Below are 27,163 nucleotides of genomic sequence, written 5' to 3'. Positions count from 1 at the left end.
GAGCTTACTCCCAGGTGAGTGGAGCTGGGACTTTACCCATAAGCAGTTAAAAGGTAGGTGATTTCTCCATTAAATGCCTGCAGTTGTTTGGGAGACTTAATGAAAATTAGGGTTTCTAGGTGATAAAGAGAACAGCTCTAGTACCTTTAGTAGTTGTGTAGAAGAGGAAATTTTTGTCATGGAAGGTACACCTGCTGAAACACATGTAACAATTAAGTGCAGCACCCTTGTCCTTTAATAACAGTGAAACTTGAGAGGCTACCCCAAGATAAGAGATAAACCTGAAGCTAAGATGAACGTGTGATCAAAATTTCCCGTGCTTTCAGTGTTTAACAGGGCAGCACTTAATACTATTTAAATAATTTTTAAGCACAGCAAGACAGTAACTAGAAACATTGTCAAAGGAAAAGAGCATGATCTTACGCATGCTTACTCAAAAATAAGTGCCACTGCATTCAAGGGACCTACCTTTAGGTCTGTGGCAGCTACCTAAATCTGAGGTAGGTAAGGATAAAGCCTCCACCATTTGGATCAATGCCAGGGGTTAGTTTAAGTCAAACACAATAGATGAACAGATCTGAAACAGAACAGCAGGCAGTTTGTTAAGAATAGGAAGAGGGGGGAGCCGCAGCAAACAAGTCAGTAGAGGAATGAATTAAACAGCAAGCTAATACTACAGCAGTAAACCACATGACAAGAAACATTTAATCAATATGTTGGTAGTTAAAAATGGAAGGCTATGAAAATAACATTAATTGAAAGGACATGGCATTGGGCTTTTTTCAGCTCAACAGAAATCTATAGAAGAACCCTAGAGTTGAAAATCTGGACTGGGCTCCCTGAAGATCTAACGTAGCCCAAGTTCGAGGGTGGCCAGATGTAAATGTGGTCCAGGCTCCTGCCTCACTAGGAAGAATCTATCTGTAGAAGAGGAAACGTCTTTAAAATCTCCCTCTTCTACACCACTCTTAAAGGGGCAGGAGTAGTATTCACTTTCTTAAGCCATCCTTGCTGGCAGTAGCCTTGTGGGTTTATTTAGCCAGGAAAACAATCTGGAAATGCTCTGCTTATGACAGCACTGTGATGGACAAGGGGACTTTCCAGAATATCTCCCAGTTTTAGGACCATACAGGTAATAGACTTGACATAAGGGACGTGGGTGGCACTGTGGTCTAAACCAGTGTTCCCCAACCTTGGGCATCTATCTGTTTTTGGACAGCTCCCATCACCCCTAGCTAGCAAGGCCAGTGGTAAGGGATGATGGGAGTTGTAGGCCAAAAACAGCTGGAGGCCCAAGGTTGGGGAACACTGGTCTAAACCACTGAGCCTAGGGCTTGCTGATCAGAAGGTTGGCAGTTCGATTCCCCGTGGCGAGGTGAGCTCCCGTTGCTCAGTCCCTGCTCCTGCCCACCTAGCAGTTCGAAAGCATGTCAAATGCAAGTAGATAAATAGGTACCACTCCGATGGGAAGGTAAACGGTGTTTCCATGCGCTGCTCTGGTTCGCCACATGACCCGGAAGCTGTCTGCGGACAAATGCTGGCTCCCTTGGCCTGTAAAGCGAGTTGTTTGCGATTGGACTTAACTGTCAGGGGTACCTTTACCTTTACCTTAGACTTGACATGCATATGCAGAGACCTGCTTTGCTGATGGAGGCCAGATCTGTTCTAGTGGATCACGGTAGTTCCATCAGCCCTAGACAGCAGACATCTTATGGTTGACCTTTTGAAAGACAGAGGGACCACAAATCAGCTGCCTATCTCAGAAAGCATTGTGTATTTCCATATTTATGATGTGTCAAACACTGAGAACCAAATGATTTTATTGATAGATTCTCATAGAAAGTCTTTGACTTGGACCATATCATTGCAGTTTGGAAAAATAAACATTTGAGGTTTGTGGCTCAGTTTATGATATGTTTTCTACTATGCTGTGAGAATTTGTAGAGTGGAATGCATCCCAAGTGTTACAAAATTATAAATACTGAATATTTTACAAAGGAAAAATAATGTATGCCACTGAAATAGGTAATCTGTCCTGTTGTTGTTGTTTTTCTACAGTAGAAGATGTGTTTGACTTTCTCATGCCAAACAACTCTTTTTCTTTGTTATAGTGCCAGAGATAAAATGTTCATGGCTTCAGTACTGACAGGAAATTTGGATTCACATAATGGTTTAGCGAAAGGGGTTTATCTATGTCCTGTTGACTTTTATCCAACCCTATCAAAGTCCAGCATATTTATCTTATGAGGTTATCATCAGAACTAAGAACTGCTTTTGTGATATGGGTGCCACAGGGAGGTCACTTGAAATTGCATCTGTAGGTGGAATTGGATATTTGACACCGGCACCCTGTGTCAGAGTTCTGCATTGACTTTAATGTTTAATCACACTCAGCTATGCTGATTTCCCAGCCCTACTCAACCTCATAGTTGAGGGCAAGAAGATGTGGGGCAACAACATTAGAGGCTTAATTCTTGCAGGGAATTGTCTGAGGAGAGCATATAGGGTTTTTGTTTGGGGGCAGCAGCCCCATGTCAAGGAGTACATCTAGTTCCACTCTGTGTAATGCCCCTCCCATGTTGCTATTTCGTGTTGCCTCACCAGTTTGATTGTTCACCACCACAAGGAATATTTCAAGACAGTGAGCAGAAAGAATATGCAGTAGGGGCTGATATACCTGGCAAACTGAAGCATTTGGGAAATGGTTCACACATTTCAACAAGATGTGCTGGCATTTGTTTGCAGTAACCAGAGAAATGTAAAACTAGGCATGGAGTTTACTCCTAAGCAGGCTTCTAACTAGCAAAACTGGGCCAGATCAATAGTGCATCTACAAACCTATACACATAAAACCCAACATAAATTAATGTTTTTCAGAGGCCCTTCAGTGCCATTTGGAAAGTGGTTTCCATCATGAAAGTATTACAGCAACCTAAAAATAAATCTGCCTTTCCCCCCAAATACCCATAGAAGTGGATCATAATCAACGCTCATTAGATTTGTACCCGGCATCAAATGGAAGTAGCAAAGTGCACCATCTCACACAGACATAATGGCTCACACCTGGCAGATAACTATTTGACATTTTCACACTATTAATGTAAGTGCTCCTTTGAAAGGGAATTCATAACAATGGGCTTTGCTTGTAAAGTATTAACAAGCAATGGTCACCAAGGTACTTCATGCTGGCCATTGGATCCTCTTTTTTATGTTGCTGCTAGAACATAATAATCTACCCAGGCTGGCATTGAACTGAAATACAATTTTACTAACAAAGCTCTTATCTTATTGTTGTTGAAAGGCCCTGTATGATCAGCTCTGGATACTGTTGCCATTTCATTATGTTATAAGAAAAAAAAAACTCCTTTTCCCTTATGGGGTACCCAAGAGCCCATATAGAGTCCTTTTGTAGGTTCTCCATCAGTAGGAGAAAATAACAGAGGCCAACCAGAGAATATTGAGAAGCAAAGCAGCTGGTAAGCCTGATCTTTATTAAAGCCGTTGCAACAGGGTGCTCACAGCCACACTCAGGAGGCAGGAGGGACCCAGAACAATGGTGGACACGGCCTTATATAGACTTTTAAATTGCCACCCTGCAGCCTAAGACCCCCCCCCCCCCCAATACACCATACATACATCACATAAGAGGCAGTCTACAGCATAAATACATTCAAGAAGAGGTGGTCTACACCAGAAAACCTGTCTGCCAGGTTAGCTGAGAATGATCACTGATTACATTATTTGGGCAGTCTGGAGATTCCTTTTTGATGGTAAATACTCAGTTCCTGAATCCAGGTCACAGGCTCACCCTATTCATACACAGATAGGCCCTTAAGACAGGATTTGTGAACAAAGAGACAATGGGGAGGCTTTTCCATTTCATTCCTCCTTGCAGAGAAATATTTGAGGTGACTGAAAGAGTCAAAATGCCTTTAGGACTGTTTTCCTGTATTGTTTCCAGACATGTGGTCTATATGTGGGTTCCTACACATGTATGTGTTTGCCTTGTAGAGTTATGAGTATTTATTTTATATATAAGACCTTAAAATTCCTATAACAATTACAACCATCCCAGTCTCATGTTCCTATCACTAAAGGGTTTAGCTTCAGAGGTGACATTGTTTCTGAGACATCCTTGGGAGGAGGTTGTGGTCTTTGCTAGGTGTCTTATTAGGAGATCCATCCCTAGAAACAAGGCCTAATTATTGGCAATCTGCTCAGCAGGCCCTCTGAAAATACCAAGTACACACGTACCACGTGGCAGCCTTACAGCTTTTATTGGAGGATAATTCAATAAGAGTATTCCCCCAAACTGGTGCCCAAAGCTTCCTATGGAAATGGAATCTCATACAATTTTCCTGAAGAGGCACAGCAGCTTCTCCAGTATTCCTGCTTTTCCATGTTCTACTGGGTTCCTGCTCCTGTCACCCAATGGAGTCTCCCAGTCTTCCACACTGGCATTACCCATTGTCAACTCTGTACCAACTCTGCACTTACTACAGTTTTGGCCTGGATTTCCATCTCTCAAATAACACCTATATCTCATTATATGCTCTTCAGTAATCTCTCTGTGTTGCTATTACATATGAGCAAAATGGTGCATCCAATTTTGCTATTTGCAGACGATCAAGTGGCAGGGCAGAGGAAAAGAGAATTTTGATAACACTCACACAAACGTTATTCTGGTGCATTTGGGCACCATTTGAGTTCAGTTTATTATTGCATCCCTTTCTGCCTTCACTGTGATGATGCAGAAGCAAGAGCAGAAGTGGGAACCAATGCAGTCTGCCTTTAGTCTGGTGAATTCTGGATAGGAATGAACAGTGCTTTTTCTGGGGGGACGCAGGGGGACGCATACCCCTAAACATTTTGTGAATCTTTGTACTTTTGTCCATTACTGTATTTATTTCCCCCAATTTGAACTACAAAATGGTGATTTTCTTGAGTCAAAATGACAGTACCCCTGAACATTTCTTTTTAAGAAAAAAGCACTGGGAATGAATATTCATTCGGAAGCTTTTTAATGGGTGAGGTGACACACCTATCACCCTTTGGTGGGAAATGAGACACAAAGCATCATTTGTAGCCAAGGATGATGGGAATTGTAGTCTCAAAACATCAGGAGGGCCGAGTTTGAGGAAACCTGGTTTAGCCCCTTCATACACTGATTATATTTAAACATGCTAGAGTTATATGAGACTGGAATGCTACATCATCTGCTAAATCTTATTAATCTTCTTGCTAAACAACAAGAGCAATGAGCTGGGAGCAGCCATGATGTTTTTGCTGTCCTCAAAATCTGCCCCTGAAACAGGCTGTTTCACTCTGCTTAATAACTGTTGGACCTGCTTTCACTCTGTTTATACTCATTGTGAATGTATTAGACTGTCAGCGTGACATTGGTTCCAAAATGTCTTTATTGTTTGAGGACATAACAGTTGACAATGACAACAGCCCCCTTCAATAGTTCCTGTGAATCTAACCATCCCTCTTTAAAACCACACACCCACTCTATATCAGAGAGTTTTTATTTCAGGATCTCAGAGTGAGCCTCATGTACTCACAATGAATATGCATGCTGCTGCTCTGCATTCTGCTGACTTCTTGTTCCAACATTGCCTGTAAAATATTAGTTTATTCATCAGTATTCAGTCTGGTGATTTGTTGGTGCATATTTGATTGACAAACAAGAAACAGAGGACTTTATAGGGAATAAACAATGTCCCAAGGCCAAATTCCTTGTCGGTAGTCTTGAGTTTTTGCAAACATGTAATTCATCATGCTCAGCCCACACAAGTGACAAACCAAACAGGACTGCTGCAGATGCTGTTGTGTGAGACAAGGGAAAAGCTTTCTCTCTGCTGATGAAGGGTTCAGCAGCAACAACTATTTTTCATGCAAAGGGCTCTTTCTCCTAGAATTTTAATTGCCCTTCTGCTATTTTCTTCATTCTTTAACCTGTAGCTCTTTGGTTTTGGCCTATATACCATTTAGTAGCAGACTCATTTCCACAAAGCACCTTGCCTATATTGAGGACTATGCTACAAAAGGAGAGACTCATCTAAATAACTTCACTGTGAACAAGCTGTAGACATGGTGAGCTTAATTTTTAGACCCTTGTGGTGTCTCCCAAAAGAGGAGTCCAGGTTTTTAGTAGAGACTCATGAGGGTTAAATTGAACTGGCAGAAACTGTAAAAGTAGTAGTATGGCCGATAGGAAACTGCAGTTTCCAAAACAATATTAATTCCAGCCCCATCTAGATATGTGAAATCCAAATTATGATTCATGAAAATTATTCACTATTTCAGAAGAGAATAAAGTATTAGGACAGAGGTATCCAAGATGGTGCCTTCCAGATGGAGCTGACTCCACCTCACAGCATCTTTGAACATTGGCCATGTTGGCTGGAGCCAATGAAAGTTGGAGTCCAATATCTGGAGGCAATCATATTGGCTATCCCTGTACTAAGAATTCCCAGTACAGAGTCACGGCACTACAAACCTTTATTGCTTTTAGACCAGTTAAATTGCCACGGAAACCTGGTGAGTGCTCATATAGTTGGTCTGCAGAATTCATTGGGGGAAGCGGGAGTCACTGTCTAACCAGTTAATTCTGCAGCAGCTAAATGGAAATAAATTAGCAGCAGTTGCAGGTTCAGCATCACAAGGACAGGGAAGAGAGCACAAAATTATGTAAAAGAGGAGAGAAAGCAAGCAAGGTGGATCAGAATGTGTGTGGGAGTGGGTGGTACAGAGGAAGCAGGAGGGGCCAAGGTGAAAAAGAAGAGGACTCACCTTACAGAAACCTGAGGCCATGTTCATTTTCACACAAACAAGTTTTGCTGTGACTCTCATGCACCCTGGAGTTTTCTTGATTGCTGAGGGAGGAAATGGGAGGCAGCAAAAATAGCAAGAGAACTTCCAGTGTTGTGGAAGTAAATATTGGAGAAGCTGACACGAAGGTGGAGAATTTGGTGGATGTGAGATGGCTGTATTTGTAACATCAATAATATTCTATGAAGAAAATTGGCAGACAGCCTTTCACATTATTTTGTTGTTGAGGAGATAATTCAGTATTGATTTGAGGAAAACTCCTGTTCATTATTTATTTAATGCCACATTTTAAAATAAAAGTTTCCGAAGTGGGTCAGAAGCAGGGGCAGGAGCGAGGAGGGATGATGGAAGAAATGCCAAGTGGGGGGTGTGGGGAGGGGAGCAGCATTAGAAGAAGAGGAGACAACAAGCAGTTCCACTACGCAAACTTCCAAGGAGGGACATTCTTTCAGGCTAGTACCTGCTATGACATGTCCCCTAAAGGGATGGGGAACCTGGGGCTCGTCTCTGAGGAACGATGCTTTAAAAGGCACTTAAAACACCTCTTCAGACTTTTACACTAAATGTAGGAAGCCCTGTAATGGAGAAGGCACATGTGGGGATTCAGTGATTGGAACTGGCACACACAACTCCACCCCTCCTAATTTTTAAAAAAAACACCTATTCGCCCCAAGTGCCTGAAGTGTCAAGCTGTGATTTTCCCTCTCCCTGATTTGAAGCATGGACAAATTGCCAGGTGAAACAGTTCAAAGCTGATCCCAGGGATTCAAGTCGCAATTTCCAAAATTCTGAAGGTTTATTTAAAGATCAGCACAAGAAAGGGTGACAAAAGGAGAGGAAATTACATTACAAATAAAATAAACAAAATTTCCTAACTGATCTTTACAGGTACATGAATACAAATCAGCACTTTATAAACAGTATCTTGTGGGCAATGGGATGCTCAGATCTCAGTAGAAATCTTCAGGAAGATAGAAGAAAAAGTACATCTAAAACTATCTCATTTTATGTTATTTTTCCAGATTGACTGTTGGGAGTGAGTGCATTGAATCTTTGGTTACAATCCCAATTCAGATTCCCTGCCCCTCAGCAATTGCTATTGACAAGATTTGATGGTAATGGGATCTTTCTACTTGCTAACCTATAGCTGAGGGGGCTAAGGATCAGGACTGTGGTGTGGGGCAAAGGAATACCGGTAAATTTCCTTTCCTCCACATCTCAGCCCTGATCTAGATCTGCTCCATGAAACTCCCTATTTAGTATAATTTAGTATAATTAATGAGAGAGAACAAAATATAAAATCAAAAAATCCTTCCAGTAGCACCTTAGAGACCAACCAAGTTTGTTCTTGGTATGAGCTTTCATGTGCATGCACACTTCTTCAAATACTTGAGATAAAGACAGACAGAGAGAGAGAGAGAGAGAGAGAGAGAGAGAGAGAGAGAGAGAGAGAGATGCAAGGGACAATCACATGCTCAACATAGAGTCCCTTTGAGTCATCAAGTCCAGAACCTGAATCCTACTAAAACAAAGAGCTCACTAGATTTAGGCAAGCTGCTATTTCCTTTGCCTCAGAGGGATCTCATAATGATTACTGAGATAATGTATGTGAAAGAGTTTCACACACTGGTGCAAAGCATGATCAGCTCTGGTAGTTCAGCTCAAGTTCCAGATGGCGCTGGATGAGACTATTGAGATTAAAACCATTCAGACCTCAAAGTTGGAGAAAGATGCTGAGTCAGGTAAGAATCTTGGGAACCTGACCTTGCTTGAAGTTGCAGTCTTTTATGTAATTCACTTATGTATTTTATAGAGCTTGCTGCCAAACCTGAGTGAATTACCAGCTGGAAGAATCCTGGAAGCACGACATTTCTGAAAATGAGAGCTACATGAAGTAGCATACTAAAGATCTTTTGAAAAGCAAATTGCTACAGGGCAGGATTTATGAGACTTACAGGCAATGGAATACCAAAATAATCTGAATTTTCTACATATTACGATCTCAGGAAAAACTCAAAGCATTTTAATGCATTTCATTACATAAATGATTACAGTTGTTTTTTCTGTGAGATACCTCAAATTACTTATCAAAGCCATTGACTCAAATTATATTTTTAAAAGAACATGTGGCCGTCATTTGGGTTTCTTTGTTTCCCACCGAATGAAAAACTTACATTAATGCAGTAGGAACTAGAGGCTCCCAAATGAAGGACTGAGCCCGTAACAATGGCCACATGGACATGATGGGAGCCTTTGGCCAGCAGTGAGAATGACTGGAACAAAGTGCCTGGCCTTTTCCAATAAACAGCTTAGTTGAACGTGGTCACAGGAGACAGTTGCAGCAATTATGCTTTGTGGCATGGCTGTGCTCTAGTTCCCATGCATGTTGTGCGGCCAGTCTGATTTGTGCACAAAGTGCCCTTCCTCCCGGACCCCCATCCCCACCAACATCCTGGTGCATAACGTGGGGCCCCATGCCTTCCTGTGCGGGGTTCAAATACTGATGAGGATGGGACATCATATGCTCTACTGTGGTGACAGTGGTGGGAAGAGGGGTTAGATGTTGGTGAAGGGAGGGCAGCTTTTAAAAAAAAATCATTTTGACTAGAACTGTGCCCAATGCTCTCTTGCTTCTCTTCAGCTTGGAGTTAGCATATTTGATACAGAAATATCAAAATACGCTGTAGATCATTTGCCTCATTCCATTACTCCTTGGCACCTCCTCACCTCGGTCTGCTATGCCTCTGCTGGTTTTTTATGGGCTTCCATGGCCATGACGTCATCCTATCCAGCCAGATGGACACAGTATAAATATAAAATTCTTAGTATTATTATATCAAACCTTTCCCCATCCTCTGAACCCCCTCTGGGAAACTCAGCAAACCTGCTGCACCTGGAAATGGGTAAGGAGAGGGCGGCTGAATGGGGCACAGCTGTGGGCAGCCTGTGGAAGGACCATCCACCTTGGACCCGCCCATAAAAATCAAGCCTAGAGTGAGAGACTAGGGTGGTCTTCTCATTGTGTAGGTGAGCTGAGAGGTTGTTTGGACCCTGCATGAGAATGCAGAGCCGAGAAGGAGGGTGTGTCAGAAGGAAAATTCATGCTGCTGCTGTTGTTGTTGTCATTAATCTGTAGACTTCAGGGTGGTTCACAGACAAAAAATACAAGATAAAAAAATTTATATGATTTTTGTGTAGTTTTTATATATTATATATGGTTTTTATATATTAGTAATGTTGTGTTCATGTTGATTTATAACTATTAGTAACTTTGTGTTATATTTAACTGTGTATTTTGTAATGTTTAAGTTCAGAGTCATTCAGCAGTATTGCTGAATATCTGGTTTCTCCATGCAAACTGAAATTCCAGCGGCCTTTAGCTTCGTGGCTTCCAATGCAGCAGGTAATCCTGTGAACGAGGTCCTTGCACTGCTGTGTAAATTAGAGACTATTCTTCACATGCGATGTTCTGCATAATGCTGCTCATGCTAATGGTGTATTAAGCTATGTTTGCCCTTTGGAGACCTTACTAATGGCTTCTGTAAGAATAAGGCCAAAAGCCACAGTGACTCAGCGGATCTCTTATTAATGAAGGACCAGGGTCTCTTGTGCTTTAGTTCCTCATTATTACTTTTATGAGAATCAGCATAATTGCACTGAAATATTTTTCCACAGCACTTTTTTAAAAAAGTTTGCTTCCTGGAAAACCATACCAAGGCACACATTATTTTTTTCTTTGACAAGAACATCAGATTACAAAACTGTTAGCAGATGAATTTCCATATATTGAAATAAATATGTTTTTGTTTCCTTCTTTATTTACCAAACTCAGGAATATATTTCTGAGTGCTTTGAAACAGTCAGTGGAAAGCCTCCGAGACAGCCATATCAATATCCATATGAGGACTAGGGTTTAGCCAATCTGTCTATTTCTGTTCCACTTTTGCATGTTCTTAGGCATATTTCTGTTCTATTATCTATTAATCTGTTTTTTAAAAGTTCTCAAAACTTTATTTAAAAAGGTATTTAAATGTGTATTTTCTCTCAAAATATGCATCTAAATGTGCATTTTGACACTTCTGAACTGCTGACAACTGCATCACAACATCTGGAGAAATGCAAAATCTGCTTGATAGCAAGTTCCAATACACAAATTAGTCAAAAAACCATTTCATATCGGCACTCACAAAGGTCAAAATCTTCAATCACTTCTCACTAGGATCCTGGCCTTTGCCTGGTTAACAAAGCAGGTGTCCCCTGCCTGTTGCACTTCCAATGCCTATTCTCTCTCTCTCTCTCTCTCTCTCTCTCTCTCTCTCTCTCTCTCTCTCCCCCCCCCCCATTTCCACAGTGAGTATTAGAGAGCCTGGGAAAGAACCACACAGTCTGGATTTACAGCCACTTCGTGGCCTTTGGCCTTGTTCTTTCACTTTCCTGGGCATTTCAACATGTGTATGCCCTGAAGTATTTCCACATAGATAATATTCATATGAATTTCCACGTGCTTTGTATTTAGCCAGCATATCTATCTAACTCGGACCAAAGAGCAAATATTTGGTAGAATCAAAATTTCAAAACTTTTTTTTTGTATCCATATAAATTTTCATAGTTTCTCATTAAGCAAATTCAAAGAAGCAAGTTTCTTTCAAAAGATGGATAGATTGTTAAACTGACCCTAGGAAATCAGGTATGTAATTGCTGTATATTTTTTAATTAAGATCTGACAGTGCTGTTTCAATTTAAATTCTCTCCACTAGACTGGGAGCACTAGCATTAAAAATGCCACTCGATTTTTGTTTTATGATTCTCCTTTAAAATGTACTCAAGGCTTGAAGGTTTAATTACAGCTTGGCTGATTTATTGTTTCCAGAGGTGTGAGACTTAACAATTTACATGTTATGTTAACATGGTGTTTCATGCTTCCACTATTGATTTACTTTGGTGAAGAAAGTATGTATTTTTATTTTAAGCCTATCCCAAAGTTGAAGCTAACTGACAGGTTCAGGTAAGATTTTAAAAAATCATATTAATTTTCAGCCAGAGGTTAACTTTGTATCATTCTAGAAGTTTCTGTTGGGTAGAAAAACACGTAATGCACAGCTTGATTTATAATCCTCTTGTAGTATCTCTCTCTCTCTCTCTCTCTCTCTTCATTTTGGGGACATGAACTATAGTACTCAAGCATCCCACTAAGACCTACTACTGTCATTATATTTTCAGTCAAAGACAAAGGGTTGAATCTCAAGCTAAATTAGTCACGGTTAGGCAATGCAGAAATCAAAATGAGAAGCTAATCTCATTTATTTTAATAGGATCAAAGTGCAACTTCATCTGAACACAACCCGATGTCTTGCACAGGCAGGGGAAATACTTGAGATGTTGCACTTCAAGCACCATCCATTCCTATTCATTCTTCTCAGAAGTAAGCCCCCCTTACTTCAGTGACCCTTGCTCTCACGCGTAAGCAGGTATAGGTGTAAGTGGCAGCCGGAAGCTGAGATCCTAGCTTTGCATACCTGGGAGCAACCTCCCTGTAGCCGGGCAAAACCCTTCTGAACTACCTATGAAGCAGGCTGCTGAGGCTCTTTGGAGTGCAGGGATACCTGCATTAGCAGATGGAACTTTCTGTTCACATTATTTTTATGTATTTAAGTCCAGAGCATTTCTTTTGCAATATTGAATTTATTCTGTGTTTGCTTAATGGTTGCTTTTTTGTTTTCTTTGAATGTGCTGATATGTTTTGTAAACTGCTCCCCCGACAACCTCCTTCTCCCCATGTTTTGTAACTGATCGTAAGCGGCAGACCCTCCAAGTGTCCCTATTTTCCAGGGACAGCCCCAGATTTACAGAAGCCATCCCAGTGTCTGATTTGATCCCGGAATGTTCCACTTTTCCTTAGGATGTCCCTATTTTCACCAGGGAAATGTTGGAGGGTATGAAGTGGATGTTCGTTGCAAGAAGCTGCTTTGGGCACAAAATCAATCACTGATTTCAGTAGGGCTTCCTTCTGAACAGACATGGTTAGGATGGCACATACTGCTCCCACATTGTCCATTGTTAACCGAGGCCCCATCCGCACAGAACATTTAAAGCAGTTTCCTACCGCTTTAACAGTCATGGCTTCCCCCAAAGAATTCCTGCAAGTGCAGTTTGTTAAGGGTGCTGAGAGTCCTTAGAAGACCCCATTATCTTCACAGAGCTACAATTTCCAGAGTGACTTAACTGTCAACCATTTTTTCCAGGAAACTGAGAACTGTAGCTCTCTAAAGGGAATGGGATCTCCTGAAGAAACTACAGCCCCCAGGATTATTTGGGGGAAGCTACATTTGTTAAAAAAGGGACGCGGGTGGCGCTGTGGTCTAAACCACAGAGCCTAGGACTTGCTGATCAGAAGGTCGGCGATTTGAATCCCCGTGACGGGGTGAGCTCCCATCGCTTGGTCCCTGCTCTTGCTCACCTAGCAGTTCGAAAGCACGTCGAAGTGCAAGTAGATAAATAGGTACCGCTCCGGCAGGAAGGTAAACGGCATTTCCGTGTACTGCTCTGGTATGCCAGAAGCGGCTTAGTCATGCTGGCCACATGACCCAGAAGCTGTACGCCGGCTCCATCGGCCAATAAAGCGGGATGAGCGCCTCAACCCCAGAGTCATCCACGACTGGACCTAATGGTCAGGGGTCCCTTTACCTTTACCTTTACCTATGCAGCAGTTAATATGTTGTCATGTGTAGTGGTATTTCTAGCATGTATCATCTGATAATGAACACACAACTGCAATTGTTATTTGACACAGGAGATAAGTGGGCCAGCAGCTAAGCAGCATTTGCAATGTGGTGTTTAGCCCTCACTTGTTGCAAGCAGCATGGATGGCCAGCTTGACACAAACTGAGCCTGTGGCCACAAGAACCCTCCGTGAAACTCCGGGTGCTCCTGAGAAGGTTCCCCTGTGGGCTGAATTTTGACAATTTTGAATAAATGGAACATACTGTTTTTTCTTTGTCACAGAGAAAAGGGAACAGAGACCACTGAAAGGCAAGGAAATGGGAGGCAAGAACAGGAAAGAGCCTATTTTTCATCCATCTTTGCCTACTATGCATCGTCTGCAGTGCTTAGGTGCATTGTGTATAGCACAGACCCGGGCTTCTAATCACCCCTCCATTCTAAATATAATTCCATGCACATTTAAGATGATGGTTCCCCTTCACACCTCCACTGATTTTTGTATTCTAAGCAAATTTCACCACCTCCTTGTGCTTTCTCTTTATACAAAATTGCTTGGAAAAAAGGAGCCTTGAACCTAATCAGCTTTAATACCGATCCTTGTCACACTCGACTAGCCACTTTCTTTCATCCCTATCCATTTGTGCTCTGAAGTTTCTTCAGTCGTTTGAAGTACTTCTTTTGTCACATAATGGCCCACTTTCAAGTTTATTTAGCTCAAAAGGCGAAATTTCACCTTGATGTTTTCAAAGTGCATCGAATTCTGCAAATGCATCTTCCCAATTAATGTTTCCATTGTATGGCTGAAGGAATGAATATGAACAAACGTGAAACTTTTTAAAGAAATGATACTGTTTCACTCAATGACTCTAATTATTATTTTATAGCATTTAAATTAATTAAAATGAGACATCAGTACCAGATCACACATAATGGACTTCAGTTTGTTTTTGAGCAGGGGTTGTTTGCATTTCAAGCCCCTTTCGCCCAATTTAAAAGCTCTCATCATCACTTGAACACAAATTTGCAAAACACCCTTATCTTATATGTCATTGTAATATAAATACAGCCACATTTTTGGCATTGCAGTATTTGAGGTGAATTTGAAGTTTCCTGATCTGTTTAAAAGTCTGTGGGATGTTCATGGGAACCTGAGGATGACCTGTGAAATTTCTCAGATGAATTTCTGTCGAATGCATCATCATTGGCCATGTTCCAGAGTATACAGAGGCTTTATTCACATTTTTGAAAAATGGAAAAAAAACAACTTTCTGTGTAATATGAAGTTGGAATGGATTATAGTGGCTTGATGCAATGCACTGCCTGTAGGAATCTAAAAAGACATGTTGGTTGATTACAAGTATTTTATTCTACTTTTGCATTGAAAGAGATGCTCAAGGCAGCTTGCAACCTAATCAACATTTTAAAACCCACAAAAAAGTAGAAAATTGCTCAACAGTAAAAGAGAGAAAAGATGGCAGATTAAATACTTAGCTTTTATGTTCAGTTGACTAAATCCTCATTGATATTGAATATAAAATACCCAGAAGAGTAAAATTAAGAGTTGACAAGCCAAATACCTACCAGAAAAGTACCGGTAATTTCTTTGAATGGTATCAGGAAGTCTTCACTGACATTTACAGACTGTCTTTCTGTCCCCAAAAGGTCCCTTACCGGTACTTAGCGGCAGCTGCACGACTGAAAACAGCCTGTCAGTGGTGGTCTTCCTCACCCTTTACATCAGATGTGGAGGAAATATGGCACCCTTGCATTACCTGAACAATTCACACAGCAAAGTAGGGAGCATGGGGGAATAATGCAGCTGGGCAGTTTTGAGGAAATGCGGTGGCCCTTTGTGACACTTGGAAACCAGGAGGCATAAGCTAGTGAGCTGCTAGACTTATTCCTGCAGCACTTGAGAAGTTAAATCAAATTGGACTTGTGGAAATAAGTGTACCGTGTTTATCATTTCTAGCTTCTGGAGACCAAGGCAACTGTTCTGATGATATTTTGGGTTATGTTTCATTTAAAAATGAATTAAATACTATATTTAAAAAGTACCCTGTATGTGTTTGTGAATATATGCTCACTGGAGAATGTGTACATACAGTATTCATATAAACTGTTGGGCCCAATCACTGGGCATCACAGTGAATGTGCACAAATGAATAGCATCAACAAGACATTTTGCATATTGTCCAGTCAATATGAAGGTTCTCCAAGTAGTGTTGAAGCCTGTACTATAAACAGTCCACCTATTGACCCCCCCCCCCCCACGTGCAGACCAAGCAGAGAACAAGCAGGGCAAAATGCAGAACTTCCTGTTAATGACTGCGTACCTTAAACTTAATTTTGTTTGATAAATAGATGTTATTCTAAGATATCAACTTCAAATTACAGAAATTAGGTTTTGATAAAATATATTGAGAATATTTACTAGGTCTAAGAAGCAAAACCACTCTAACGTTGCAATCCTGTACACTTATTTAGGAGACAGTCCATTGTGATCAGTGGGACTTACTTGCTTTTAAGCATTGACTGGGTTTTCCTGTGTGTCTCCCCCCCCCCCCCCCCGCCTCTAATTGGGCTACATAATATGACCATTTTTAATATCAACATATCAACAATCAACCTTTTGCACTTAGCACAATATGAATCCCCTAAGCAAAGGCTGTTTGGCTTTGCTGTTGTCAACATATTTATAATCTGAACGCTACATTCTGTGGTCCTTACAGATTCTTCTTTGCATCATTTTAATTAGTGATTAAAACTTACAGTAGCTGCTGGACTGTTCCATTTGATTTTGCTTTGGAGGGAGGGAACTTGCAAATCCTGCATTATCAGTCAGTCACAGAGATTTGTTAGAATGGAGACTCATAAAATAATAGCATTAGGAACATTGCAGCACAACTCATGTATTTGTCAAAATGAAATCCATTTATGAAAACTAACTGCCAAATGTGATAATGAAGGAGAAATATTGCTCTTGTCATCTTCTCACTCTGTGGTGGCCAAGATTCTCCTGAGCCCATGCTGACCCCTAGTGTTTGGAAAAAAAGATGAAGGGGGGGGGGGAGAGAGAGAATATTGCACTGCAGATCAATACCCAGGGTCCTCTATATTAGGAATTTACAGCAGAGTTCTGTGAAGCATTCTGTGGAAACCCATTTAAATGATTTATTTTTAAAACACATACACAGAAGTCATATAAGATATAACCAATGGAGTGTTTGTGGGGTGCTACACATAAGAGTGATTTTGTTTTGTTTCAAATGGAAGACTATTAATGAATGTATTACATTTTATGAATCTTGTAAGCAGTTTGCTTACAAGATCCTGAAGTTGAGGCTCCAGTACTTTGGCCACCTCATGAGAAGAGAAGACTCCCTAGAAAAGACCCTGATGTTGGGAAAGATGGAGGGCACAAGGAGAAGGGGACGACAGAGGATGAGATGGTTGGACAGTGTTCTCGAAGCTACTAGCATGAGTTTGGCCAAACTGCGAGACGTAGTGAAGGATAGGCGTGCCTGGCGTGCTCTGGTCCGCGGGGTCACGAAGAGTCGGACACAACTGAACGACTGAACAACAACAACAAAAGCGGTTTGCGGGGTACCAGTTGAAATGCAGGGTACAAATTTAAGAAATAAACAAACTGTCAGCAGCCCCCAAAATGGTGCTTGGGTCATCTTTAACGTAAAATTTGTGAAGAATTTGATATTGATGCAGTCAAAGTACATTGTTTTAATTTGTATCATATGGCAATTTTTTTTTACAGAAAATAATACATAACTGTTATTTATCAAGCCCTATCAAAATTCTTTATCTCCCCATAAAATACCTAAGATATTTGGTCCAAGCAGGAACATCCAAATTCAGCTTAAATTTTGTTTTTGGGTAAATTTGGTGGCAGCAATCCTGCAGAACCCTGCTAGCCAAAAAAGGAGACCCAGGTAACCACCAACCGGTCAGCTTGACATTGATACCAGGAAAGGACCTAGAACTGATAATTAAACAGCCAATCTGTGAACACTTAGAAAAGAATGCTGTGATTCCTAAGACCCAGCATGGGTTTCTCAAAAATAAGTCTTGTCAGATAAATCTTGTTTTGTTTTTGTTTTTTTGTTTTTTGATAGAGTTACAAGATCTATTATGTGCTGGAATGTGCGCAGAGAAGGGTGACCAAGATGATAAAGGTTCTGGAAATGAAGCCTTATGAAGAATGGTTGAGGGCAGCATTTAACTTGGTAAAGAGGAGACTGAGAGGAGATATGATGTTGTTGTTGTTGTTCAGTCGTTCAGTCGTGTCTGACTCTTCGTGACCCCATGGACCAGAGCACGCCAGGCATGGATCACTGCCTTGTCGTGGCGAAGGGGCTTGAATAACTCAGGGTAGCTATGAGCTATGCCATGCAGGGCCACCCAAGATGGACAGGTCATAGCGGAGAGTTTAGACTAAATGTGATCCACCTGGAGAAGGAACTGGCAAGCCACTCCAGTATCCCTACCAAGAAAACTCCATAGACAAAGACAACAGGAGATATGATAGCCATCTTCAAATATCTAAAGGGCTGTCACATGGAATATGTAGAAGGCTTTTTTCTTCTGCTATGGAGGGTAAAAACAAACCAATAACTTCAAGTTACAGGAAAGGAGATTCTGACTAAACATCAGAGATAACTTTCTGATAGCAATGTGTTCAGCTGTGGAACAGACTCCCATGAGTTGTAGTGGACTCTCCTTCCTTGGAAATTGTAAGGCAGAGGTTGGATGGCCATCTGTCATGGATGATCTAGTTGAGATTCCTGCACTGTAGGGGTTGGACTAGATGACCCTAAGGGTCCCTTCCAACTGTAAAATTCTATGATTCCATGGTATTATTCAGTCTCATGGTTTATAGCTTCCTGCATACCTGCAATGAGGCATGAGTTCAACTTCAGTTAATGAACAAAATGTAGTGTATCCACAATATTATTTGGAGGAGGTGGTGGCAATCTACACATGAATCTTATATGTGATTTGTTGCATTTTATGATTCAAAGTTGTTAGGCATCTAAGGAGAAGCAGAGCAATAGAGGAAGCCACTCCAATTTCTGTGGGCACACGGATATTTTTTTCAGCTGTGTGGGGTGGTTCAGTAAGTATGATTACCTAGCTAAAACATCCCTCCTATTTTGGCAGGCTTGAAATTAAATCAACTATTCTGGACAGATTTTATCAACTGCACGTATTTGCCTTCTTAGCAATCACAAATAACTTTCCTTTTCCTGCCTTTTGTGCTATTCATTGACAGTGTGCCATCTTCTATGCTAGCAGGTTTATTATTGTTTAATTACAGAGACTGGAGTCAAGTGGTTCAGGGAGAAATCAGCTGAAAGGGAGACCCATCAGTTTTTGCATAATGAACGGCATTCCCTGTGGAGGATACAATTCATTAACGTGTAGTGCAGGACTTTCTTCTTTTACACTGCTTGCTTGAGAATGAAATATTGTTCTGTGAGCCTTGATATCCACAACAACCTCCAGATGTTGTGATTGTGAGGCTATAAATCTGATCTTTTGAATATGTATTGCAGCCTCCTTGAGGAACAGCTGCAGAATTTGGTGACTGAGAGCAGAAGATATCACAAATGACAAAAAAAACAACTGCTGCCAAACCAGACACCCCCATGCCGTATCAAACCCCTTTCACTACAATGTCCAGGGCAGGGGTGGGGAATCTTTTTCAGCCCAAGGGACACATATTCTCATGAGGAACATTTTAGGGGCCATATTTCTGGGGTGAGCAGGGCCAGAGGCAAAAGCAATGGCAGTGACCTTCCCTTTCTGCCGCAGGCTGCACCTCAGCCACAGGATGGTTGGAGGTTTCTGCCCACGCCTCTCTCCATTGTTCATCCAGGCATACAAGAGGCCTTGTTCATGGACACTTTCCAGTGAGGCAAAAGCAATGGAGGAGAACTCAGAGCAGGGCTGGTGAGCAGTGTGGCTTTTGAGAGAGTCCAAAGGGCCAGGTAGAAAAGTATGAAGGGCCATATTTGGCCTCCAAGCCTGCGATTTCCCCACCGCTTCTTCAGGGATCATCACAGGTTGGGTTTCCCTGCCTTGCCCAAGCAGCAGCCAATGAGGGGAAGTGGGAAAATGAGCAGCAGAATGAGATTGCATCCCATGTAGCATATCCTTCAGTGTCACCGTGGGGAGAAGAGGAGATACAGGGCTACTGCCTGCTGTAGCATCTCCTTCCACTCTACGAATATGTCTCAAGGTGTTTTGGAGCGAGCTCAGGTAGAATGCGTCAGCAAAAATACTGCAGTGACAAAAAAGAGCAATGTTCCTTGAAATAGACAGCATTTTAACAATAAAATGATCAACTTTGTTCCCAGACAAGTATATCCCTATAAATGATGGCAGAAGCTACATTCTGAGAGGACAACCAGGATCTCCCATCTTCTATTCTTCAGATTTGGGAGGGAAAGAGCAGTATCTGTTAACAATTCAGAAGTCACTTGTCCTTCTGTACTATCTGTATCAGGCTTAGGTAAAGGTAAAGGGACCCCTGACCATTAGGTCCAGTCGTGCCCGACTCTGGGGTTGCGGCGCTCATCTCGCGTTACTGGCCGAGGGAGCTGGCGTACAGCTTCCGGGTCATGTGGCCAGCATGACTAAACCACTTCTGGTGAACCAGAGCAGTGTATGGAAACGCCATTTACCTTCCCGCCGGAGCGGGAAGTAGTATTTATCTAGTATCAGGCTTGGCATTTATTTATTTATGTCTCTTTGTCTCTCTTTTTGAAGATGAAATAGGTTCTTCAGGGCAGGAAAAAGTATACATTTTCAACTTTTTGTGCCTCTTGTACTGTGCATCAAGGGGGGTGATTTGAGATTATTATTATTATTTAAAGGGAAATTATGAAGCTCTGGTGCAGGGCAGTCCTACATGATCAGCAAAAATCATTATTGGTGAGCAGGGGTGTAAATAGGGGGTTGAGGGACGCGGGTGGCACTGTGGTCTAAACCACTGAGCCTCTTGGGCTTGCCAATCGGAAGGTTGGCAGTTCAAATCCCTGCGCCAGGGTGAGCTCCTGTTGCTCTGTCCTAGCTCCTGCCAACCTAGCAGTTTGAAAGTATGCCAGTCGAAGTAGATAAATAGGTATGGCTGCGGCAGGAAGGTAAACAGCGTTTCCATGCGTTCTGGCTTCTGTCACTGTATTCCATTGCACCAGAAGTGGTTTAGTCCTGCTGCCCCCAGAAATCTGTCTGTGGACAAACGCCGGCTCCCTCAGTCTGAAAACGAGATGAGCGCCGCACCCCATAGTCGCCCTTGACTGGACTTAACCGTCCAGGGGTCCTTTACCTTTTAACCTTTACTTTTAGGTAGGGGGTTGCTCAGGCACACCAAGCCCAGAGTCTTTTGCAGTGGGCTCCATATCTCCTACTTCTCTCCTTGCCTTTTAAATGTAAACATTTTTAAACTGGCTTTATATGCAACCCACCATCTTAATTTCCCAGAGGCACCTGCACATATAAAGCAGGAAATGCAATATTCATGCAGGCTTGTGTCATGGGCCTGTTCCCCGAGTTATTTAAGTACTTAGCAACAGCTGTTCTGGTGAGGTCCCCGATTGTGCCACCTTATAGCGCTAATGTGTAAAATTAAACTCTACACTTAGCAAACAATTGCATCATGTCGGAAGTGCCAGCTGCAATCAAATGTGGTCATTTTTGTTTGACCGTGTAGGTCTAGTCATTATCTATGAGGCTGACACAGTCTGAAAAGGGCCAGCCATCAGTGAACTTTCAGAAATTCATTGTGTGAATCCACATTTTCCAGGGGAGTTTACTAAAAGCTATCAGGAGTACGAGTACTTATTAAGTAATGTAGAACATGTGTTGTAAAACAAGTGGCTTGAATGTGCTTCTGTTTGTTTGTTTTAATTTATGTGCTCAGAACTGAGATGTATTAATGAAAAAGGTAATCTGCTTTCTCCTCCAAGAAGGAAATTTCACAGAGTGAATTACCAATAAACTGTAATCATTTGTTATTAGCTTTAGAGAAATAATCTTGAATAAAAAATGTATTCCTTGAGGAAAACAAACATTTTGTGTGTGAGAGATACAATGTTTAATTAAGTAATGATTTAATGTAGCTTATAAATTGGAGCATTTAAAACAACACAGAAGAACTATCTTATTATTCAATAGTAATCAGGATGAAGGAGCACCCCCTCCCCTTTTTTTGATCCTGCCAAATAATACGGCTTTCTAGAGATGTCAAAAGTACTCCTGGGGTACAGAATTTATCATATGCCTGAAAATAATTTTATGCAAAAACTAAGCAAAAATAAAGGGCATGTCTTAATTTACCTTCTGATATTGTAGGTATATTATTATGGTCTGACCCTTTAGCAGTTGACCTTTACAGTTAACAAGCTAATGCAGCACTTGCATTTTTCTGTGCTTGCTGGGTCAATTTCCTAATGCTGCCAAACACAGCGCATTGACAAAAGCTACATCATCAGGATGCAGAGGGTGGTTCTTGGGAGGGAAATCTCCACAGAACCCGTGCTTATAGGGTTCCAAGAGCTTTTGAACTCCCTTGCAAAGTGATCCTCAGTAGGAACTTACAGCACCGACAAATAGAGATGGAGGAGTCTGGAGCTGGGCAGAGCCAGTGAGGCTCATCAGGACACAGGGCAATTTTCAGCTGCATAACATTTGAATTATATATTACTCTATTCAGAAGTTGGTGTTAATTTTTATCACCTAGCTGAGTGTAGTTGCTTTATGGGAGTCCTGTCAGTATATTTCCAATATACCTGCTGGCAATTTTGTTTGACCAGAGCCTCATATATATTTAATCAAACATGTTGGACTAATGAATAAGACATGGGATTGAGGTTTTGGTTTTGTTATTCATTGTGAATTATACATTGTTCCATTTGGGCTCCCACTTACTTACTAAACAAGCTGCCCTAACCTCCAGTTATATCCTAACTGTGGTGGTGATAGAATACTTTCTAAGCTCGAGCTATCTTACAGTAGTAGTCATATTTACACACCACTTTTCTATGATAGCCAAAGAGTGTTGCAAGCCCGGCACCCCTTCACATGCTCCATCAGATGAGTAGGGACCACTTCCCTATAATATCTAAGCCATGTTGCCTCTGTCTATATGTTGTCTAGGCTGCAGCTTTGTGGGTAGAGACCAGTTGCATGAATCTGGGGGAAATCTGTACAGTGGTCTCTGTCCATACGGTTTCAGTGTTTTTTTCACAACCAGCAGCATTACGAAAAAGACCTCAAGGAAGAACCTCCCAGGCTGGTGCATGTGTGTGTATATGGGAAGGGTATTCCATTTGTTGAGGGAGTGACAGCACAAAACCCAGAAACATTAATTCAAATGAATAAGTAGAAAGCATTGTTTGCAGTTGTTAAGACTGAAGGCTTTACTTCACCTCTGGGGTTATTCTTCCATTCATCTATCCAGTAAACTAAGAAAAAAGGTGGATCTTTTCTAAGGACCTAACATGGAGGTTCTATAATTGAATCTAGGTTTTCATAGGTCAAGCTGAGAGTTTTAGAAGAAACCTAGATTAATTTGGGGATGCTATGAATGTAAGAGTATGCAGCCCAGGGAGCTTCCTGCTTCTCATAGCATCATACTCAGAAACTGCACTGAGGGAATTAGTGGGGAAGATTGTACAGCCATCTATCCTAGCTACTGCTTTCCTTCCCTAAGTAGTTGAATCTTTCCATTTAAGCAGGGTTTGGGGAACTGGATCCAGCGGGAGGTTCAGATCCGGAACCAGCCCACCATTCTGGCACAATTTACCATTGTAGCCACAGCTGCCGCTCTTCCATTGCAGACATGACCTGAGTTGAATCTGCAGCTGTAAAGGAAAAGCATGTGGTATGTGTTCCCAGTTCTTCCTTTCCAGCTTGATACTGGTGTTTTTAGAATTTAGTAACTTTTTCAGTTGATTTGTAAAGTGACAGAAAAAGGCACCAGGATATAAAAAAGTGCTGAAATCAAGCAATGGCTGGAAGGAAAGAATTGGGATTATACCAAGTGTGCTCCCAATTATTCCCTTTTAATTTGGTGTCACAGTCCAACCTGTCTGATGTCAGGTGATGGAAAGGTGGTCCTGGTTGGAGCCAAACACATGGCAGGTCAGATGGGAAGATCTGGTGGGTCTAGTTAGGCCTGTGAGGCAAAAGTGTTACCCACTGCTGCTATTAAGAAACCTAATCCTAATGCAGACATTTGTACCAGGCAGAAATTTGAATATTGTAGGAATGTTAATGCAAGTAAATATACAAGATCTGTAAGAAAAACAAGGTAATGCTGGCAACTGTTTGTATTTTTCATATTATTTTGATGAATATGTAAATATGTGCTCCTTTAAAGCTTTATTTTTAGATGCTAAATTACTTTGTTATCTGAGAGCCACTGTTCTAGACACTGACTTAACATTTCAATACTTTATCTGAGGAAGAAGTTCCTCTTGTAATTTGTTTCTTTAGAAAAAGTTATGAAATATGATGGATGAATTAATGAGATATCCTGTGTGTGCTGCACAGCTTCTTTGAGGATAGAGAAACGACAGTTTTATTTTACAAGAAAACTGAAGCAAGATTGATTATTACTGTTGTGGATTATGATTAATTGGGCAGTAGATTTTTTTCCCTTGGTTTTCAGCATGTAGGTGATTAAGAAGTCAGGAAGCAAATAAATGACATGGAGCAACAACTAAGTTGCATACCGTATATGTAAGAGCAAGCTGAGCTCAACTGATGCCCAGCTGGGTTTAGTTTTTGTTTCTAAAAAGAAAAAGGAAAGAAAATTTGAATTTTAGCAAGAAAAATATTTTAATACCCTTCTGGGCTTCCATAAAATATTACTATTTCATTTTTTCTGTTTAAGATCAGAATATGATCTTAGCTCCAATACCAAGCCAATTGCCATGGTTATGTTGTGAGTCTCCATGCCCCTGAGTCACCAGATGTAATAGAGATACTCAAGTCTCTTGATGGAGATGGGCACTTTAAACTTTGCACAGAGATTGTTAACTGCGGAAAGGCTATTTTTTAGTTTGTATGGTACATACAAAGACTGGTGTACAGTTTTGGTTGGCAATCGTCTGTCTCGAGACACAATGGAGTGTGCCTCCAGGTTTGAAGTCAAACCACGGCATTAGCAGCACCAAAGTGACCTCCCTGGGGCACAAGCAACAGGAATAGGGCAACAGGAGTAGGACAGAAACTGCTGTTTAATGTGCAGGTTGCTAAAAATCACATTGGCCCCCACAGCAAGCTAACAAAAGATGAATAAGATACTTTTGGGGTCTTCTTCTTGCCTCTTTCAGTATGTGATTTTCAGATTTCCATCTGCACTGCCACCAGTTGAGTCAGCCATGAATATCAACCCCACTTGCCGAATTCAGCCCAAATCTGATTTGAGCAAAGCTTTTCATGACAAGGACAAAGCCACTCCACAGTGCTTTTTAACATATGCATGAGACATGCACAGTTGTATTTGCAACTGACGTTAAGTGTGGCATGAGTGGCCCAGTCACAGAGACAAACTAGGTTGCTGCCTGTGATTCCCAAATCTTTTAGCTATGTCAATGTCTTTAATAGAGAGATACTGCCTACATTTTTCATTCAGCGGGCCAAAACCGATTGTCTTCTGACCCGTGCCAACAGCCCAAAGCATAGACAGGCTTGTAAAGGTAAAATAAAGAAGTGCAAGGCACTTTTTTAATGGCTGGAGCTGCCCAGAATGACTGGAGTAACTCAGTCAGATAACTGGCATTTAAATGTTGTTGTTGTTGTTGTTGTTGTTGTTGAAATGAAGGCTCAGAGGGTGGCACACTTCAATTTGCCAGAACCAGGAGAGAGAGAAAAGTTGACTTGTCCTTACTGCATGAGATGGCTGAAGACTGCTGCTGCTGCTATGAAGAAACAGCACTTCGTCATTCCATCCCCATCAGCTGGGAAGGCACCCTCTCCAGATTGCACCCTCAGCCTCTTCTGCTATTTTGCTCTCACCCTTTGAGAGAGAGAAAGCTGTTCAGTTTGATAATGCCAACAAGCCACTTATCAGATTGGTAGATCAATTAGATGAAGGGCAACATATTTACATAAGTAAATATGCACATAGGAAGCACAGAAATGGAAGCGTATTGTATCACTAGTAGGGCAAAGGAAGATGGATGCATAACTACATTAAGATGATGCACAAGGGAAATGGAGCAAATTTTGCTTCTGCTCTGGAGGGTAGGACCTGAACCAATGGCTTCAAGTTGCAAGAAAGGAGCTTTTCCATTAGGAAAAACTCTTTTGACAGTAAAGATCTGTTTGACACTGGATGGCCCTTGTGGTCTCTTCCAACTCTATGATTCTATGAAAGCAGAACTTGGCGAGTTTTTTTAAACATTCCATAAAATTTGTCATCTTGGGTGGAGGGGAAAGCATGTCACAAATAATGTGTGCTATATTTTAAAAAGCCAATTTAGTCAACAAATTCCCCTAAAAGACAGAACAACTCTCCCCATACATGTTATTTGGCAAGCATGACTTTCCCAATTTGTGTCTGTTTCCCTTTGTATATGCAAAATATAATAAATGTTGACAGGTGCAACTTTCTAATATTGCCCCATTTGGATATGCATTTCCATGTTTAACATAGTAATTAAAAAAATCCATATGCAGTTAGCGGCTTTCTCAATTTGCCAGCCAACCTCATTTCTTTGACTGATTTCTAGACACCCTGTCAAAATCACATACAAAGCTCTGCTGCAAAATCTGATATAATGTGCTCCTTAATAGTCAGAAGGACTGTATAAACTTGTGGCTGCCAGCTCCTCACCATGAAAGGCTTCTTATGCCTTTGCTGCTGTGTTGAATGGAAAACTTTGGCAGGTTCTACTCTGGACTGCCAGAGTGACAGGAAATGTCATCTCCATTTAGTATCTTGCTAATGGACTTAGCATTTAGCAAGATAAATAGTGAAAATGCCAACTTGGACATTACTCTAGTGACATAGTTTCTGCTACACCATGGCTAGATCCCACCATGGTGGGGGGAGAGTGGGCTGGAGAGTAGCACTTGGAATGGGAAGGTGCCTTATCATTCAGCAACCCCCAGTGGTTTCCTCTTACCTCTTACACCACTTTCTGGACACGGCCCAGGAGGAAGGAGAGGAACCACTGTATAACAGTGCCCCCAGCTCCCAGCCCCTTTTGACGGTCCAGAAGGATGTCATGGCCGATGGTATCAAAGGCTGCTGAGGGATCCAGCAGAACTAGGAAACAGCTTTCACCTTTGTCCCTAGCCCGCTGGATATCATTGAGCAGCACAACCAAGGCAGTTTCAGTCCCATGATGAGGCCTGGATCGTGATTGGAAAGGATCTAAATGGTCCGCATCTTCCAGACGTGCCTGGAATTCTTCAGCAACCACCTGCTCAATCACCTTGCCCAAGAATGGAAGATTTGAGACTGGGCAAAAGTTGGCCATCTTTATACATGTTGTGAGGCAGTGGGGGCACTGCACCTGAGCACACAAATGTCAAGTTTGGCACAGCAGTGAACCACAAAACAAGAGCTCTCTTGCTG

The 27,163-nt window shown here is 41.6% G+C and overlaps 1 protein-coding gene and 1 long non-coding RNA gene across 2 annotated transcripts in view; one reads left to right on the top strand and one right to left on the bottom strand.

Annotated features, from left to right (window-relative positions):
- CNTNAP2 (contactin associated protein 2) overlaps positions 1 to 27,163 on the top strand; it is a 936,385-nt gene that overhangs the window by 63,257 nt on the left and 845,965 nt on the right. The window lies entirely within an intron of this gene.
- Positions 5,513 to 6,855, bottom strand: LOC117056168. Its single transcript, XR_004427700.1, has 2 exons — positions 6,796 to 6,855; positions 5,513 to 5,619 (listed from the first exon to the last, which is right to left on the bottom strand). It is a non-coding gene; the product is annotated as an uncharacterized LOC117056168 (long non-coding RNA).

This window comes from Lacerta agilis, chromosome 12 (assembly GCF_009819535.1).
Source record: "Lacerta agilis isolate rLacAgi1 chromosome 12, rLacAgi1.pri, whole genome shotgun sequence".
Taxonomy (NCBI): domain Eukaryota; kingdom Metazoa; phylum Chordata; class Lepidosauria; order Squamata; family Lacertidae; genus Lacerta; species Lacerta agilis.
Note: the sequence above shows the minus strand (reverse complement) of the source record. Positions and strands in the feature narration are given on the sequence as shown.